The sequence below is a fragment of the Cricetulus griseus genome, chromosome 6 (genome assembly GCF_003668045.3).
Source record: "Cricetulus griseus strain 17A/GY chromosome 6, alternate assembly CriGri-PICRH-1.0, whole genome shotgun sequence".
NCBI classification, from domain to species: Eukaryota; Metazoa; Chordata; class Mammalia; order Rodentia; family Cricetidae; genus Cricetulus; species Cricetulus griseus.
The window spans coordinates 114,586,149-114,605,909 of NC_048599.1; the positions used below are offsets into that span (position 1 = coordinate 114,586,149).

Here is a 19,761-nt window from a genome sequence, read left to right on the forward strand (position 1 = left end):
TGAAGCCCTCAGTGTGTCTATTAGCATCTCTTAGCAGGGCTCCCATCTGTGTTATACTAATTTCTCATTCTTTGAGCTCCTCTTAGAGGATCCTTCATACTTGCTTCCTCCTACTTCAAATGCACAGTTCCAGTGATTCAGTAGATGATATACTTGAAAGCTCTTCTCAACAAATCCAGAACTGCCCCCTAGTGGCTCCTTTCTCCATTTCCCAGTCCTAGATGTCTTTTTACTTAAGACAATCCATCCCAGCCTTTCCTGGCTAACCCATAAGGTCAGGTCAAATTTGTCTCTTCAAGCCAAAAACCCAAAAAGGCAAGTCAGTGGCCCGAATAAATAAGGAACAAATACGGAAGTGATACCAACATTCACTCCCTTCTTCCTCCCTTCCCCTTCCTCAGACATCTGCAAATTCTCCCTAGTAAAGGGGCTGCAGTATTGTTTTGTTTTTGAGACGTGGTTTCTCTGGGTAGCCCTGGCTGTCCTAGAACTGTATGAAGACCAGGCTGGCCTCTAACTTAGATCCTCCTGCCTCTGCCTTCCAAGTGCTAAAGGGGAAAAAAAAATTTTTTTTTTGGTTATATTCTTAGTAAGCTCCATGCCTGACCCTTTGCTGAGATTCTTGTGGAGAACACTGGAGATCATATTCCTTCATCTCAGGTTCCTTTTAATGCTAAAAACCTCTTGCAGAAGCAGAGGTCCCATTGCAATTAATTAATGCAGTTACAATCTCAATTAGGAAGAAAAATTTAGTTTTCAAAAGATCTTCTTTGTAAGTCTTCTGACTAAGTCTTAAGTTCTGTATCAGAAACATAGACAAATTCGTTTGTGGCAATGCACAATGTTAAATTTCATTGAATGTTAGATCACAAGGCACAGCAGTTTCAGTGGCAACATGTCTGCTTCCTTTGAAATTCTGGTTGAGGCAAACGTGTTCATCTGTTGCAATCTCAGTTTGTTTTTTTAAGATTTATTTTTATTATGTGTATGCATGTTGGTATCTGCACATGAATGCAGGTGGCTGCTGAGGCTAGGATGGGGTCTTTGATTCCCTGATCTACAGACACTGTGAGCTGCCCAACAGGTGCTGGGAATCAACCTCGGGTCCTCTGGAAGAGTAGCACATAACCTCTGAGCTGTAGCTCCAGCCCCTTTGCTCCGTTTTTTAACACTTTTATATCACAGCTCATCACAGTGTATCTACCTCTGTGTGTGTGTGTGTGTGTGTGTGTGTGTGTGTGTGTGTGTGTGTGTGTTACAGAGTGACAACAAAGGATTCGAGAAGCAAGATGTTTCAAAAAGGCCTTAGAAGCTGAAGCTGAGAAGTGAGACAGATGGTGCTGGTTAGTCACATGCCTACCCAGTGCACAGCCATCCTCCATCCTCTAAATGGAGTCTGCAGCTGCTTGTGAAGTAAAGCCTCCAAGGGCAGGACACATCCGAAAAAGCGCTGCTTTACACAATGTAGAGTGACTTAGAGGTGAACAGCCTGACCGCAACATAAAATTGATGATCTGTACACTCGGCTCTAATTCCCTGAGTGTTCGATTGAAACATTCTCACTATATCTACACGTCCACGAACTGGGTGTTCAGTGTTCTTTCTTTCCCCTGAACTAAGCTAATCACAAGCAGGATTTGAGAAACTATCCCACTTCCCAAGCAGTTATTATATTTATACTAGTTAATATGGAGAAGGCATAATTTTTGCCCTGAAGTCACCTGCAAATCCTCTCTCATCTTCCCAGTCAAGCGATTTTCTCAGTTTTACCTGGACTTCTCAGAAAGAGGGCCATTGTCAGTCACCAACTATCTCATTTCAGATCTTTGTCATTTCTCCCTGGACCTAACATAGATTGATAATCAGTCCTGGGTCAGCTTGGTTCCCTGGCCAGGGAGCCTTTTAATAGAATGTAGCATCAAGTTGGTGTTTATGAAACAACAAAGAGACCTGCTAGCACTAGGAGAGCATAGTAATTGGGAAACCATTGGTGATCCTAAGCAATGAAAATCTAGTAGCAGAATGGAGCCAGAGTCCAGAGGAAGTGAGAGGAAAAGAAAGAACTGGGAATTGGAAAATGGGGGAATTTGAGAAATACAGTGCAAGTATGGACATATTCTGAGAGGGTATATTCTGAGGAAGTCGTTTAAGAAATCTGGTGGAGAAGGCTGGTGTAGGGAGACACTGTAGCCCCGCCTCCTAGTAGCCCCTACAGGTGTGCCTGGCCACACCGTGAGGGCGTGGTCGGGGAGATCGAATATGATGCGAAGGCAATTCTTAAGAGGCCATGAACACGTGGATGCTCCCTCTCTCTGGCCACGCTAGCTTGCGGCCTTTGGGCACTCTCTGGCTTGCGTTTGGGCTGGTGTTTATCTGAATAAAGAAATCTTAGCATTACGGCCTACGGGTCATCTTTGAGCGCATGCAATAGGCCTGTCTATGGCAGGTTTGAGAGTTTTCTTCCTCCCTCCCTTCCTTCTTTCTTCCCTTCCTCCCTCCCTCCTTTCCTGTCTTCCAAAAGAGATGGAATATAAAGGTTTATTTTTTGTGGCAATGAGGACAGAATCCAAGGACTTACTCGTGTGTGCTACACAGATGTATTGCCACTGACCTACAACTCCCAGCCCTTGGTTTGTGTGGGCAGGATGTCACTGCAGGCCAAGGCTGGTCTCAAACTCCTTTTCCTCCTGTTTCCTGAGTGCTCAAATTACAAACATGCGTTACCATGGCAGGTCCACGGGGTTAGAAGACGACGGGAGGAAGGAAAAACAGAACAGTTGATGACGCAGAGGAGACGGGGAAGTCATCAATGGGAGACAATTTTGGAGAGGTGGTTCTCAATTTGCAGAAAGAGGAAGTTGGCTTGCCTGTGATGAGGAAGCATGTCTTCCTCTCTGAGGCTACAAGGGAAGTGCTGCAGATAAGCATTTGAAGGTGTCTGTCTCTAGCTGATAGTTGATAGCCTCCATTTTCTTGTTCAGCAGAATGTACCATGTTCTTATGAGAAAACAAAGACTTGACTTAAAGATAGCAATAAAAAATTAGCATGTACAATGAAAGGGATGGGAGAAGACAATGACCAAGTTAAAAAGAAAAGGATTGCAGAAGAGGCACGTGGGACCCAGATACACTGGTAAGGGCAACTGTTGGAAGAATGGACTTTCTCTTGCAGTCTTTAGTTATTGAGGGGAGGGAGACTGAAGACAAAAGAGGCTCAGGCTGAGAGCTGGCTGGGTGATAACAGCCAAAGAAAGAGATAGAGGCTGACAGAAATAAAAGGGAGGAATGGAAGGCTGTGGAAAATAAATAGAATGAGACCACAGAGGAGATAAGTTGGAGAGAAAACAATTAAGGAGGGAGGTGTGATTAGAGAGGAAGATACAGAGTGATGTGTTTCAGTGGACGCCATGTTCTCTCACAAACAGGCAATAGGTAATCAGGTCCATGTCTTAGCAGGAAAAGAGAGGCAGTGTGTAGCAAAGTTGCCTAAGGGAAGAACATGCCTCTCATTAGTTCAAATGATAAAACAAACACCCCTGCTGAAGTAGGTCACAGCTTAAATAAAACCAATTCACTAGATTGTCAATTCTATTCTATATCTAAGATAGCTTTGAAAATTAGTTGAACATAAACTAATCCACATTCATAAAAACACTTTTGGGCCCTGAGGTGGTAGTGAAGAAACTTTGTCAATTGTGTGATTCCATAGAACTGTTGGGTAGTTAGTGGGCAAAAGAGCCCAAAATCAAGATGTTGCCATATTTAAACACAGAATAGTTTTTGGAAGAATTTGCTTTCAGTTTGAGTTTAGTGCATGGACCCATTATTGACTACTTACAAAGACTGAAAATAATGAGCAAAGTCTATACTCTTGGGCAAAGAAGCTGAGCCTGGAGTGCTATGAATAAAGACTGGCCCACACTGTCTCTAGCTATGAATAAAGATGGCCCACACTGTCTCTAGCACTTCACGATGCCCCCTACAGGTCCTTTTGGTGAAATGCATTCTGTATGCATTCCCACCAGCAATGGAGCTGTTTCTTCACATTTTCGCATGTGTGCGTCTGTCGATCTTTGGGATTTGAGTCATCCAATAGGTATGTAGTAATATTTAAAGTTTGCTTTAATTGACAACCCTCTAATGGCATGTTTTCATAAGCTTGTTTTCTATCTGCTTATCTCCTTGAGTGAGAAATCTCTTCCAACTTTGCCTATTTTTCAGTTGGGTTGCTTGTTTTCTCTGTATTGAGTTTGACTTGATTTTATTCACCAATGACATGAGGGCCCAAGGGGCCTTGCTTGGTTATAGTGTTCCAGAAATCCTCTGGGTTAAGTTATAGTTATATACCGTCCCCTTCCTTTCCACCCAATTTGTAGTTTTCTTTATCCAACCCCCCTACCACCATCATGTCCAATTAGAGTGAGGCCTGCACTAGATTGTGGCTGTTCTATTAGGGGGTCACATCATTAAAGAAAACGGACTCTCCCTTTCTCAGTACTATCAAATGCCAATAGCTCCTTATCTAATGGTGGGATTTTGTGCCCACCTAGTTCCTCTAGGCTGGAATTTTTGTCTGGCTTGAGCTTCCAAGGCTCTTATGTGTGCTGTTACAATCTCTGTGAGTTTATATGTGTGTTTGCTCTGTTGTGTCTAGAGAACACTGTCTCCTTGATGTTGTCCACAACATCTGGCTCTTAGAATCTCTCTGACCCTTCTTCCCCAAAGATTCCTGAATACTGGGGGAATGGGTGTGATATGCAATTCCCACTTAAGGCTAAGTACTCCACAGTTCTTATATTCTGCACATTGACCAGTGGTGGGTCTCTATTAACTGCCATCTACTGTAAGAAGTTTCTCTGATGAGGGTTGAGAGATACACTCATCTATGGGCAAAGAAATAAGTCACTAGGAGTTACTTTAATACTGTGTTCATTTAGCAGAATAATAGTACTTGTGTTCTCCCTTAAGGTCTATGACCTATTTAGCCACAAGTTCTTGGCACAGTGCCAGGAATAGATTCCATCTCATGGAATAGGCCTTATATCCAACTGTAAAGTGGTTGGTTACTTTCATAACATTCATGGGGCTATTGCAGCAATCGGCATATTTTGTTAGGACCAACATTGTTGCAGGGTTCACATCTGGATGAGATAGGGGTGCTCAAAGTACACAAGCACCTCCCAGCACTTGCTGCCAGGTTAGTACCACCCTGATTTCTCCAAGTTATGTGACACTGGTATGTGGTGTCTTCAGCAACAGGGGCTTTCAGACAAATTCTGAAGATAACCAAGACTATTGGCAATAACCTGTAATTCTTGGGGCTCTATGGAACCCCACTGGCAACAACTCAAGAAGTAGCCCATTCCTGGTATGGAGTTTTTTATTTGTTAGGGTGAGGTGTCTGTCCTCTTTCCCTCTTATAAGGTAACTCCATTAAAATCTCTCTCTCTCTCTCTCTCTCTCTCTCTCTCTCTCTCTCTCTCTCTCCTTTTATCCTCTCTTCTATAGTAGTTCTCCAACTCCATAGTCCTTCCTTCAACTTGCCCTTCTATCTCCCATTCCAATTAAATTCTTCCTGTTCCATTATTCTGCTTTACTCTTGATAGTGTAATTCATCATGGAAACATTTTTTCAGAGAGACATAGTCCACTGGGAGGAGCTTGTGAAAAGGGGAGGTTCTGTCTGCTGACATTACCTTCATCAAATGACCAAAGTCCATCACACCTTGTCCTTTCTGTGGGACTCTTGCCAAAATGGCACAAACTGAATTCTACTGGGAAGAAACATCAGACAAACCCAAACTGAAGGACTTTCTTCAAAGTGACCATAACTCTTCCAGGGGTTTTTTGGTGTTGAAGGGCAAAGAGTAGCAGAGGATAGTCCTCGACAAAAAACACTGAGGAGACATCACCTATGACCTATAAATGTAACGCTTGTTCCTGGACTGGGTCCTAGAACAGAGATAATTGTCAAATGCCACTGTGTCAACAGTGTTCCACCAATGGTCGTTTCCTGGTTCTGATCATTGCCCCGCTGTTATGTAAGATGCTAACATTTAGAGAAGCTGGCCGAAGGGTTACAGGAATTTTATTTTGCAACATTTTGGAAATTCTGAGATTATTCAATTCAAATGAAAAGTTTGTTTTTTAAAAGAGAGAAGTTGGAACCTGCAGCGAGCCAGCCGCTTGGGGCTCTGGCTGTCCCAGCTGTGCGACCCTGGGCTCCACTCCCCCACCTCGAGTGGGAGGCGTCGCGGCAGAGCTTGGAGCTCCGCACTCCCAACAAGCGCCGCCCCCGGCCCGCTGTCGGCGCGGCGCAGTCATGCCCCACGCAGCGCTGTCCACGCTCCTGCTGCTGAGTCTTGCCACTGCCACCGTCGCGGGTAAGCCGCCCCTGCCGCGCTCCCAAGGGTGCAGACTCCCTGCTCCCACTCCGGCCGGAGTCTCACTGCCCCTCATGCCCTGCAACCGTCTCTCTGGCTGAGTGGCTTCCGAGGGCCAGACCCAGTGCAAAGGCCAAGGCCGAGCACCTTCCACCCGCTTCCACGCTTCCCCTGAGTCTGCTTCCTCAGCTCCAACCCCCAAGACGGTTGGCTAGCTGGAGGGCCCGAGGAATTTAGAGTCCCTCGATGGGTGGCAGCAGGGAAGAGATCAGGCCTGGGGGCGGTCGATAGGAGGTAGGAAACGGGCCTGTCCCTTGGCTGGTGGTCAAGTTGTTAAAACAGGAAAAGAGTTCAGCCAAATAACCACTGATCAAGAGAGATAAGAGGTCAGCATTGGAACCCACTAAAAAACTGATTTTAGAGAAACCTTTGGTGGGCTGGTATACTAGTGACATCTGAAAAAATTAGACATAATTAGTTACTTGCAAAATAACTCCTGAGGAAGACAATTCCACCAAACATGTGTTTTTCTTTAAACAAGCTTCCGTTGAGGCATGTTGAAAACATGTTAATGGAAAAATTTGGCCGGGGGACGGGTTCTTCCAAAAAAAAACAAAAAACAAAAAACAAAACAAAAAAAACACTATCAATCGACCATTTCCAAGAATGAGAGAGCAAAATAAACAAGAATTAAGTGAATACTTGTGTGGGCTTCAGTCACAGGATTATGCAAGAGATTTTGGCCTCCTGGATTTCACTGCATTTTAAAATAAATTTCTATATGAAACCTTCTGACAACTGAGAATATTTTAAAGGCGCTGGGTATTTGAGACCTAGTTTAGTGAGCAGCTCAGAGCTTATAAACTCTTTTCCTGGGCTCCTGTAGAGCAGCGCTTAGGACCAGTTAGACCATCTGCTGTCTATCTGAGGAGCAGAAGCAAGACGTGCCGTGAACGTACGTTAATTCTAAGACTGGACTAGAGTTTCTGTGACTTCTCAACCGTTTCTGAGTCTTCCTTACACACCCCCTAGTTAAATCTGAACCGTGTGAACTCCCCTCTCTACAGTTCACTCTCTACAGTTCCAGGGTATTAAAAAAAAATTTTTTTTTTCTGCCAGTAAGATGGTATAGTGGGTAAATATGATTGTTTTGCAAGCCTGGTGACCTGAGTTCATTCAATCCCTGAAACCATGTAAATGTAGAAGGAGAATAAAAACTCCATGAAGTTATCCGCTGACCTTGGAAGGTACACTGCACCCACACACATACATCATACACACACACACACACACACACACACACACACACACACACACACACACACACTGCTAGCAAATTAAAAAAGAAGAAAAATACATCCCAAGCCTATCTGGAAAGACAATGAGTTTCTAGATTTTGGTATCACCTATAGAGTTGTCCAGTGTCTGGTCTAGACAAATAGGCTTGCCCAAAGCTTTAGGTACAGTCCATGGTGAGTAAATTCACTCTGCTCCTCAGCCTTTCTCAGCCAGGCAACTTTAAAGATTAATGTACAAACGAGCACGAGCACTTCGATCACTAGTCCGTCAGCTTCTCTGCACTTCGGTAAAATGGAGACGATACACTTCATAGTGAGAATTCCGTCTCATACTTATTAAGGGCCCTCGAAATCCTGGCCTCTGTCCCTTTCTCTTGCTCTGCTCATAAGACATGAAAGGTAATTGCGTCAACAGAAAACATCCTAAGAGTACTACTCTGTCGGCTGTTTATAGCTACTGGGCACATTTACATTCATGATGGAGAGAGCGTTCCAAGATGTAGAATTACCTGATGGCCAGACCGTAACACAAAAGAAACCTCAAAAATCTAGCATAAAGCATAAGCTTAATGCTGAAGTGGAGATCATTCTTATTTTCTCTGTCACTTTGGAGTATGTTAGTGAAAGTGAGCTTGTTGGTTTTAGCTATTAGCTCAGAATTCACAATGGCTGACAAACATGGTTTAACTTAGAAGGTTCCACGGCAGACCTTGATGGAGCTTCTGTGGTTTGGGCTTGTTCCATTTGTTTTGTGAATGCTGCTGGGGATCTAAGCATAGGTCCTCAAGCTTGTACAGCCAGCTCTTCACCCACTGGGCCTCTCCCCAGATCTAGAGCCTCTCTGTACCTGTGCATTTGCACACAGGGATGTGCCTGTGACTACTGCGTCCGGGAGTTCCCGTGAGTGACACGGGAGGAGCGAATGTAAGTCCTCATTCTGTGCTCACCATGTGAATCAGAATGAAGGCCTCTGATTTCGGGTGGCTGCTGCCTACAAGCGATGGTTTGGGGGTCACCACCTTCCATCTAATGCCTTACACTTTTGCTCTTCACTGAGTTTCTCCACACTGGCCTTGTGGGAACTGCAACCTTCTGTTTCTTCTACTCAGGCTGCTTAGCCCCTTGTTGTTGGCATGGTCATTTCTTCCCCTACCATTTAGATCTGTGTTATTATGTCATACCCTAAGGCCTTCCCCAAACACCTACTCTCTTTGTCACACTGTTTTATCTTCAAAGCTCTTCTGAATATATGTTGTGGATCGGTATGCTTTCTCATCACTCACTTCCCAGGGAGAAGCTATTTAACAGCAGGAGCCTTACTGCCTTGAAGGGTTTTGTTTTATTTTGATGTGTCCTTAAACTTTATAATAAGATGATGAAAAACTAGATAATTAAAAAAAAGTAGAGCTGTATTGTGGTTTCTTTTCAATTATATCACTTCTGCCTGAATTTATAACTGAATTCAAAATGTGTACAACAACAACGAAATAAAATAAAATAAAAATAAAAGCATGTACCACCCAAAAATCCATAGAGACCATTTTTCTCAACATTGTAGATGTAGTTCTATTTCAGACCAAATTATTTCAGATTAGATGTAAGAATATTTTTATTGGGACTGGAGAGATGGCTCAAAGGTTAAAAGCACTGACCGCTCTTCCAAAAGAGAGGGGTTCAATTCCCAGCACCCACAGATGGCAGCTCACAACTGTTTGTAGCTCCAGTTCCAAAGGATCAGACATCCGTGGCAAAACAGCAATGCACATAAAATAAAAATAAGTTAAAAACAAAAAAGATTTTGAAAAAGGATGTCTTTATACATTTTAATTTTCCCAACAAAAGATGAATTCATAAATAGTTATTATTTTAGGATTTCTTTCCTTATTGAGAAGACTTTGGAAATTTGCTGCTGTGTTAAAAACACGTGTTTCACTCTCGTGGCTATGTAAGCATATAGAGCAAACCCAGGTATCTGACAGTATTATATGGCTGAAAACTATGGATGCTTTTCAGCGTGATGCCTCATAAATCCATCCAGACAACAGGAGCTGGGGTTGACTTAAAATGAGGTCAAGAAGGAACAATTTTGCATCATCCATGTCAGATATGTGTTTGTTTTCATGGGATATTTTAGATTTTGAGGAGAAACCAGGAGATTAAATCCATAAAAAATGGATCGTAGTGCCTAATGAGAAAGGTAAAGATGACACACCTCTTCTGTGGATAAATGTCCTAACAGTCCTTTGAGGATGGGCATGATGGCAAAGGCTATGGTTAATTGAACATTTGGGCCAGCCGATCCCTCCAGGACTCACAACACATATAATAAAGAGCTGCCCTCACCCTCTTGTCTTGCCACAGTTGGCCTATGGAAGGTGAGTGAGCGCTAATGAGAGAGCAGAGAGTGTCATTACACATTGCTTCGTAACCCAAAATTCACTGTAAAGATAACTTTTCATTCCTTTAGCACAAGATACCTTTAGGAAGTGATCTATATAGGAACTTTTGGAACTAAGTGCAGCTTTTAACTTTTTCATGACACTACTAAATTTCTATATTAAATTAACAGAATTATGAAATTATCAAATTTATCAAGTCCCTAAAAGTTCATTGTAAATAGCAATGTACCTGTCTAAATTGTTGTGAAGAAATAAGAGCTATAGAAAGTAACTTTGGACTGGGCAGTGGTGGTGCACGCCTTTAATCCCAGCACTCAGGAGGCAGAGGCAGGCAGATCTATCTCAGTGAGTTCGAGACCAGCCTGATCTACAAGAGCTAGTTCCAGGACAGCCTCCAAAGCCTCAGAGAAACCCTGTCTCAAAACCCCCCCTCCAAAAAAGAAACTTTGCAGGGATCTCTATGGGTAGTTTTTAATTATAATAGACTTAGAATCACAGCACTAGCATGGAAGGTGACATAGGCGAGCTTCCCATGCCTGAGGTTCTTGACCTCATCAACTGTCCTCACGGGAGAGGCAACCTCTTTGTAATACTGTCTCTAAGCCAAGCTAGGTCTTGAACGTGTCTAAAGCTGGGATACACACTCAACATTCAAGGAGGAGTTGCCTTTTTAATTAACTAGAGGGACAGCTAATGCTGAGATGAGCAAAGGAGAAATTAACTTCAATATCTGGTCTTTAGCTCTTAGAAGTATCTATGAGTGGCCCCATCAGAGATGTTTCCGAAGCTTCTCATCATTTGGTGTTTTCTGGTGTGTGCTTATTACCACACTGAATAAAGCTGACCTATTGAATTGTGGTGGCCAGGTTTATATCAAATTGAGTGCATAATGAAAGGATGACTAAACAGCTGATAAAACACTATTTCAGGATTGGATTAGCATTTGAGAATTTTACTGAATCACTAAACCCTGAGATGAGCATCTGTGTAAGGTGTAGCAAGATCTTTTGGGGTGGCGGGGGCAATCACCCAGCTCCCAAATGAATCACAACACATGGAGGCTTATGCTTAGTTATAAATACCTGGCCTTAGCTTCGTTTGTTGCTAGCCAGCTTTTCTTAAATTAACCTGTCTACCTTTCCCCTCTGGCTTTTATCTTTCTTATCTGTAAGTCTTATTTTCCTTCTTCCTCTGTGGCTGTCTGGGTGGCTGGGTGGGTGGCCCTCCGTCATCTTCCTCTCCTTGTTCTCATGCTCTCCTTCCTCGTTTCTCCTTCTATTTATACTCTTTGCCTGCCAGCCCTGCCTATCCTTGCTCCTGTCTCATTATTGACCATTCAGCTCTTTATTAGGACCACCAGGTGTTTTAGACAAAGTAACACAGCTTCACAGAGTTAAAGAAATGCAACATAAACAAAAGCCACACACCTTAAAATAATATTCCCCAACAGTAAGGCTTAGTAAAGGTCATCTCCCCATCAGCTGGGCTGGCATCTTCCAGTCCCTTGGGATAGAACAGGAAGGCCGAGGAAGCTCAAATTCCTTTCCTGTTTGTGCTGAGGCAACCATCCACTTCTGCCTTGAACTTGTCATAGGCACACCTGGTTCTCAGGCCTTTGAACCCAAATGAGAATGTATACCATTGCCCCCTTTCCCTTACTCCATCCTCAAATGTTCAGACTAGGATTAAATAACACAGCACATGTTCTTCAGCCTGCCAGTAATAGACCAGGAGATCTTTTGTGGCCTCCATAACTGTGTGAGCCAGATAGATAAACAGGTAGGTACGTAGGTAGGTAGGGCAATGGATAGACAAATGATAGATGAACAGACAGACAGATAGATAGATAGATTTATATAGATAGGTAATAGAGTTATATAGAGACAGGTGATACATACATACATATATACATACATACATGTGTGGTTGGCCAATCTTTCTTGTATTGGTGCTGTTTCCCTGGAAAATTCTAATACAATAACCAATAGGATGTTTCAGAAATGAGTGAGTGTGACAACCAAGACTGCATTCTATACAGCTTTTCACTTCTGCCTTACACCATGAATCCCTAACTCTTGGGAAGCCATCTGCTTTATTAGTTACTTCTCTCAATGCTGGGACCTAACAAGAATAACTTAGTGGAGGAAGGATTTTGGCTCACAGTTTGAGAGTAAAATCCATTATGTGGCAGGAATTTGTGATGACAGGAGTGTGAGGCTGCTGCCTCTCACATTTCAGCAGACCAGAAAACAGAGAAAAGACAGAAAACGGGGCCTGGTTATAACCTTCAAGCCTCAACCCCACTTCTTCCAGCTAGGGACCACCTTCCAAAAATTCCACAACTGTCCAAAACAGAGCCACAGATGGGGACTGAGTTTTGAAACACATATGCTCAAACCAGGGCATTCATACTCAGTTTCCATGGCCCTGTGGCCATCTCATAATGCAGAGTTTTTGCAGCCCAACTTCTAGCATCCTCATCCTCATTAATATTACCAATGCTGTTATAAAGATAAACTCTTGACTGTGAGTCCCAATAATACAGAAAAACAAAAGTGTATGTTTTTGATGTACAGTGGCACAGAATATTTCTCATTCCTAAGTGGAAAGTAGCAAGGAAATACTAGACCAAAGCAAGAAGGCAAATACCAAACCTGCAACTCTATGTCTGCTAGCTGGAACTCCAACAGACTTGGGTAGCCCTGTCCCTCCAGCCTACAGCACATGTGACCATTCCCTTGGACCAATTGCACTCAATGTCAGCAGCTTTTGTTGTTAGATGTCCTGTGTTTCTGCCATTTCCAATATCCTAAGACCACTAGTGCAACCTAGACTTCACCTTCATAGCTATATACAGACCCTCCAAGCTCCATGCATGAACTCTGACCCTGTCACACATCGCCTGGCTGTGGCAGCTTATTGAAGCATTGGCACAATCCTCCATGAGCCTCTCATGCTTGCATCTTGTGTGTCTACAAAAACAGCACCATATAGACACCGGTAAGTTCTACCGGCAGCCTCACCCTCTTATACCACAATCTACAGTAGCCTTTCTATATCTCTATGGCTGAATAGAAAAGAACACCTCTCTGGGCAGTTTAGCTGCCCAGAATGTTTTCTGTTCAGGAACACTATTTCAAGTGAAAGTTCCTTCCTTCTTTCTTCTTCTTCTTCTTCTTCTTCTTCTTCTTCTTCTTCTTCTTCTTCTTCTTCTTCTTCTTCTTCTTCTTCTTCTTCTTCTTCTTCTTGGGTTTTTCGAGACAGGGTTTCTCTGTGGCTTTAGAGACTATCCTGGAACTAGCTCTTGTAGACCAGGCTGGTCTTGAACTCACAGAGATCTGCCTGCCTCTGCCTCCCGAGAGCTGGGACTACAGGTATGAGCCACCACCCGGCTCAAGTGAAAGTTCTTAAAGGGCATTGTTATAGCCTGGTGTTCTCAAGGGGTAGAATCTTGTTTTTAGGGCATCTTTCCTACTGGCTCCATGAAAAGTGTGTGTATAGGAGAAGGGCTCTTTGATAACACTGATCTCATTAGCAATTACTTATGCTATATCCACACCTGCCTTAGGCCCAACTTCTATCCACCCCCCTTTTCATTACCGGACTGCACATTTTTCATACCTTTGGGCTTCGCTTCCTGCTCACTCTCACTAGAAATGTGGCCAAGAGCAAATAGCAGTATGCCATAACCTGAATGCCACACAATCTTGAAATTTTCCCTACCAAACTAATCAGTCCTCTCCTTTTTAAATTTCTCCTAATTCAAGTTTTCAGGATAGAGGCAAAATGAAGCCAGTTTCTTTGCCAGACTATATAACATGTTTGGCTTCTGAAACCATATGATTACAGCCTTCCTGTCTCTACTTCCTTCATCGTCCTTCTTTCCTGTCTGGACTTCCTTCATCATCCTTCTTTCCTGTCTGGACTTCCTTCATCATCCTTCTTTCCTGTCTGGACTTCCTTCATCATCCTTCCTTACTCCTACTGGGATCACCCCTTAAGCATGTTCTAGGATTTCTCTAGCTTCTAGCTCCAAATTCTTCCACTTTTCCTCCCAAAAAAAACCCTAAGAAATAGGATCAGGTTTCTCCTAGCAGCAACCATGACCCCAGTTCTCATTTTGTGTATTAGTTACTATTCTCACTGCTCAGACCAGACACCTGATCAGAGCAAGCTAGGGGAGAATTCGGTGCACAGTTAGAGAGTCCAGCATGGAAGGAAAACATGGTGGTAAGGATAGCTCATGACTCCAGTGGCAGGAGCATATGGGCGATTGTTCACTTCTCTGGGCCAGAAAACAAAGAAGGGACAAGAAAGGAAAGCTCTACACAAAACAATGCCACTTGCTTTGTTAAGGATTAAATGGTGAAACATGTGAGTCCATAGGGGCCATTTCACATTCAAATCAAGACATATAGGGACTCCTTGGCACTACTGTGGTGAGAAACTGAGGTCTCCAGTCCACACCAACTCCACACCAACTCACTGTTTATAGGAATGTGCCTTCTTGGGACCGATAGTCCAGATGTAGTTGAGTGTCAGTTGACTGCTGCCCTAGCTAACACATTGATTGCATCTGCATGGGGAAACCCTAGCCAAACAACCCAAGCAAGATGCTGTTTCCAGTTCTTAACCAGACACACTAGATGAGATGCTGTTTCTTGCTTTAAGTTGATCATATGTTACACAGTAGTAGATTGCTAGTACACCACCTTAGATGGTTAGCCTCAATTTGACAGAATCTAGAGTTACCTGTGACATGGGCCTCAGGGGATTATCTCCATTGCATTAATTGAGGCAGGAAGATTTACACCTGTAGTGGGTGGTCCTGTTGGTTCCCACTGGGACTGTGTAAATGAAAAAAGCATTAAGAAGCAGCATGCATTGATGGCTCTTTGCTTTCCGACTGTGGATGCAATGTGACAACTAGCTAGCTGCTCCAAGCTCCTTCAGCCTTGACTAACCCACCATGATGAACTATACTTTTGAACTATGAATAGACCTGTGGTGATACATTGTTTATGATCTAATAAAGCTTGCCTGGAAATCAGAATGCAGAGCTAGCCACAGCCATAAAAGCTGGGCAGTGGTGGCATACACCTTTAGTCGAAGGACTCAGGAGACAGAGGCAGATGGGTTTCTGTGAGTTCAAGGCCACCCAGGGCTACATGAGCTCGAATCTAAAAGTGAAACAGAGCTCACACTTTTAATCCCAGCTCTACAGGGGTATATAAGAAAGAACCAAAAGGTCTCATGTGAGGTTTGGTTTCCAGTTACAGGAAGACAGGATCTCCCCAGCCTTGGTAGAAGTAAGAGCTTCGGGCTGGCTGCTTTGCTTTCCTGATCTTCAGCTTGAACCCCAATATCTTTCTCTGGATTTTTATTATTCATGTTACATAGACCCCTTCTGCCTTAGGTGAATTTTTTTTTAAAGATTTATTTATTATGTATACAGTGTTCTGCCTGCATGCCAGCCTGAAGGCCAGAAGAGGGCACCAGATCTCATTACAGATGGTTGTAAGCCAACATGTGGATGCTGGGAATTGAACTCAGGACCTCTGGAAGAGCAGCCAGTGCTCTTAACCTCTGAGCCATCTCTCTAGCCCACCTTAGGTTAATTTTGTCAGAGTAATTTTGTGAGAAAAGGAAACTACAACATCATTTCATCTGTTATTTTACTTCTGTTGTTTTTGTCAGTCCCCACTAAATTACATGTTGTAAGAAGATCCTGTCATCCCCCCTTTGGTTCACTGGGGAATTCCCAAGCACCTAGATAGGTACTGATTTACAAATAAAAGAAGCTGGAGCAGAGGACAGCATAAATAACATACCAGAAATCCTGTTGGAATCACACTTTTTTCAACAGCCTATTTGCTTGTCCAGAGCCATGCACTGCTGCCTCACTCCTACTTGCTTTTCTGGATTGTGTTCTAGACAGCACAGTACTTATTACTGATGATATAACTAGATTTAAGACTGAATCTCTGATGTCTTGCAGTTAATAATCAAACTGGGGAAATAGGCAACTATAATATAAAACAATACTGAATTTGTCTAAGACTTCAAATGTGCCATATATATTGCATATAGCCTCTTTTGAATGAGAATAGCTAGCTAGCTGTGGGTCCTTGTTTGACACAGTCTTTTCGAGTAGCCCTGGCAAGCTAGGACTCACAAGACCTCTTGTATCTTGTATGCTCTTACCTCTTAATACTGCTTAAACAGAAATAAAATTTCAGCTGATTGCAGCATGAATTTTGGGGGAAGGCATTAGAACCATAGCATTCTCCAATTCAGTTCTTCCTAGAGGGAACCATGAAGTACAGGGAACCATCCTGTACTTTGCTTGTTATTGCCATTAGGCTGTAAACAAGAAGCTATCCACACATAAACCAATGAAACAATGGATAAATGCACACATTATATAACAATGAGAAATAATAACCCACACTTACAAACTACAGAACAAGTTACTCATAAATATAGTGTTTATCAAAAGAAGTCAGACACAAGAGTACATTGTGTCTGAATACATTTCATCACTGTAAAGTCCAAAACAAGCAAAACTGACCTATGGTGTTCTGAGTGAGGGAAATGATTCCATTTTGGGAAGGGGTAGTAACCAAGGGAGGGCAATGTTCTGTTTCTTCATTTTGCTGATACTTGCGTGTGTGTGTTCTGCTTTTGAAAATCTACCAAGCTGCATAGTTACTGCTTGTGCTTTTTTGTGTATGCTGTGTTGGATGACAAGTTTACTTTTTAAAAAGTATACTAGTAAGGTGTTAGTACTGGCAGTAACTAGTTCAATTTGGAGATATAAGAAACTATGGAGTTTCAGAAAGGAGCAGATGAACTCAAGGCAAAACATTTGAAGAACATAGAAATGAATTGGTATATGAAGGTGAAGAAGAGGATTTACTCACTCAGCCAGGTATTTTAATCTTTGATGTAGGGCCCTATCCAAGGGAGGAAGGCATCAAGAGTGATCATGATTGATAAAACTACATATCCTGGGACTGTTGCCTCATATTAGACATTGTACTTTGTGGTTGGCATGCCTTATCTAATGTTACCAACAATAATCCAACTGTCTTAGTTAGGGTTTCCATTGCTGTGAAGAGACACCATGACCATAGCAACTCTTACAAAGGGAAAACATTTAATTGGGGATGGATTACAGTTCAAAGGTTTAGTTATCTTCTTCATGGTGGGAAGCATAGTGTCACTCAGGCAGAGGTGCTGAAAAGGTAGCTGAGAGTTCTACATCCAGACCGAAAGACAACTGGAGGAGAGAGATACCCTGGGCCTAGCATAATCATCTGAGACCTCAAAACCCAACCCCAGTGACACACTACCTCTCATAAGACCATACCTACTCCAACAAGGCCACAGATCCTAATAGTGCCATAGTTCTTCTCCCTATTGGCCTATGGGGGGCACTTACATTCAAACCATGGTACCAACCAAGAAAACTTCAATCCCTTTTATCCCCGGAAAACAGAGGAAACAAACAAAATAAGCAGTCCAAGATGAAATTCTTTCTGTTCTGATGTCTAATTTCTGCCCATTTGCATCATCAATGGATGGTGGCTTAGGAGAGAGAGAGAGATCTGTTCGGCAAAACTGAAAGTGAGAGCTAGAATAAACTCCAGTGCTGATATCTCAAAGAAAGCAATACAGAAAGAGAGTCTGGTTCTATCAGGATGAAAAGATAAGGAAAGTGGTTCATGACCTAGAAGTAGATTTAAAGACATAAAAGTCTTTCTTTTTAAAAAGGCCAGATGTTCATAGGTGTAGAGGCATAGTAGGTGTCTAAGTGTGGCTTTGTAAGAATAGAAGACTCCTGGCTGCTCCAGTATAGCCTTCCACTAAGTGCCTTGTGTTCAGCCACCACCCCCCCCAACTTTCCTCCTGCACATATCTGTCATTCCAGGCCCTCAATCTTTCTGGATGATATTCTTAGGCTCATGCCCCCAGGTTGTCACAGTGTGTAATGCAAATGTTTATAAAACAGTAGAAAAGGGACTGGTGAGATGACTCAGTGGGTAAAGAAAGGTGCCTGCCACTGGGCCTAAAAATGCAAGTTTGATACCAATGACCTATATGGAAGGAGAAAACTGATTCCTACAGGTTGTCCTGTGACCTCCACATTGTGGCATACATGGATTTGTGCACCTGTGTTCCAGCATACACACACACACACACACACACACACACACACACACACACACAGAGAGAGGAGAGAGAGAGAGAGAGAGAGAGAGAGAGAGAGAGAGAGAGAGAGAGAGAATGTAGTTAATTAAAAAAAGATATCCAGGCATGGTAACACGCACCTTTAATCCCAGCACTCAAGAGGCAGAGGCAGACGGATCCCCAAGGCCAGCCTATTCTACAGAGTGAATTCCAAGACAGCCAGGGCTACATAATGAGACCCTGTCTCAAAAAACAAAAACAAACAAAAGCAATAGGAAGGAAAGCAAAACTACCCTATATAAAATGAATTGTATCTTAGGATACTTCCTTGTCCTAGTATATTTTGGATGATTTCACTATTAAAACTGGCAACATGCCACTCACACTTGGGATGATTTTAAGTGAAATAGTCATTAATTTGTCCTAGTTGACATATGAGTGCCTTGAATTAATGAATTAATCCAATGTGCATATGATATGATGATCCATCCATCTTGTTGCTCTGTCATCCTATGGTACTTCCTTTGACCACATGGTAGCTAATTTAGTCTAGCCAACAGGAAAAGAAAAATAGGGTATGAGGAACATTTTCCTTTCTTGACTAACTTCTGCTCATCCCTCATCCACCAGAAAACTGGGAAATAATCTATTTTGGTGGTAGTGCTCTCTGTGCTGTCAGAGGCCAAGGTTAAGTATCAGGGGTAACTTACATCATAGTTTGACCCCAGTAAAATCAAGATGTTGAATTGAGCTTAGTGTAGCTGATTACTCAGGTCTGAGCTTTACAGGAATTCCTGCTTCTATTCCGCTATATTAAATCATAATGTACACAGAACTTAAAAGTAAAACTATATCAGTGAGATATTGCCGATTTTATGTCAAATTACAGACATAGGTAGGCTTACTATTTTTTGTTCTTTTGTCCACTAAAATTAATAAATCCCCTTCTATTCCTCCAGTTCGTTTCAGTGAAATCAAGTTCTTATGGGGTTATTTTCGCATATAATGCTAAATTATGATCTTCTGGGTCCTAAGCTTAAAAGTTTTATGTCTTCATAATGAACACAAAGAAACTAAGGTAGAGATAGAGGTGTCCTTCCTAAATAGGAGGTGCAGAAAAGCTAAGGTTAAGCTTCATAGAGCTATAGGATCTCTATTGATAAGATGATAAATTAAGAAATACAGGACTTGAAAAAAACATAGCTTAGTGGGATAGCTCGTGGCTAAGTATATGTGAAGCCCTAAGTTCAAATCCTAGCCCCTCCATCACACACACACACACACACACACACACACACACAGAGAGAGAGAGAGAGAGAGAGAGAGAGAGAGAGAGAGAGAGAGAGAGGAAGAAAATGAAAAAAGAAAACATGTTTGCTTGTGCAATATTTAAGTTTGCCTGAATATTCACAATCTAGATACTGTTTTCTGTTCTTGCAAATAGAATATGAACAAAAGGATTTTGCAGACCACTTAAGACTTTTAAAAT

At 42.5% G+C, this 19,761-nt stretch overlaps 1 protein-coding gene across 1 annotated transcript in view; it reads left to right on the forward strand.

The window, feature by feature from the left end:
- Positions 1 to 19,761, forward strand: part of LOC100769089 (lymphocyte antigen 75) — a 137,975-nt gene that overhangs the window by 99,832 nt on the left and 18,382 nt on the right. The window lies entirely within an intron of this gene.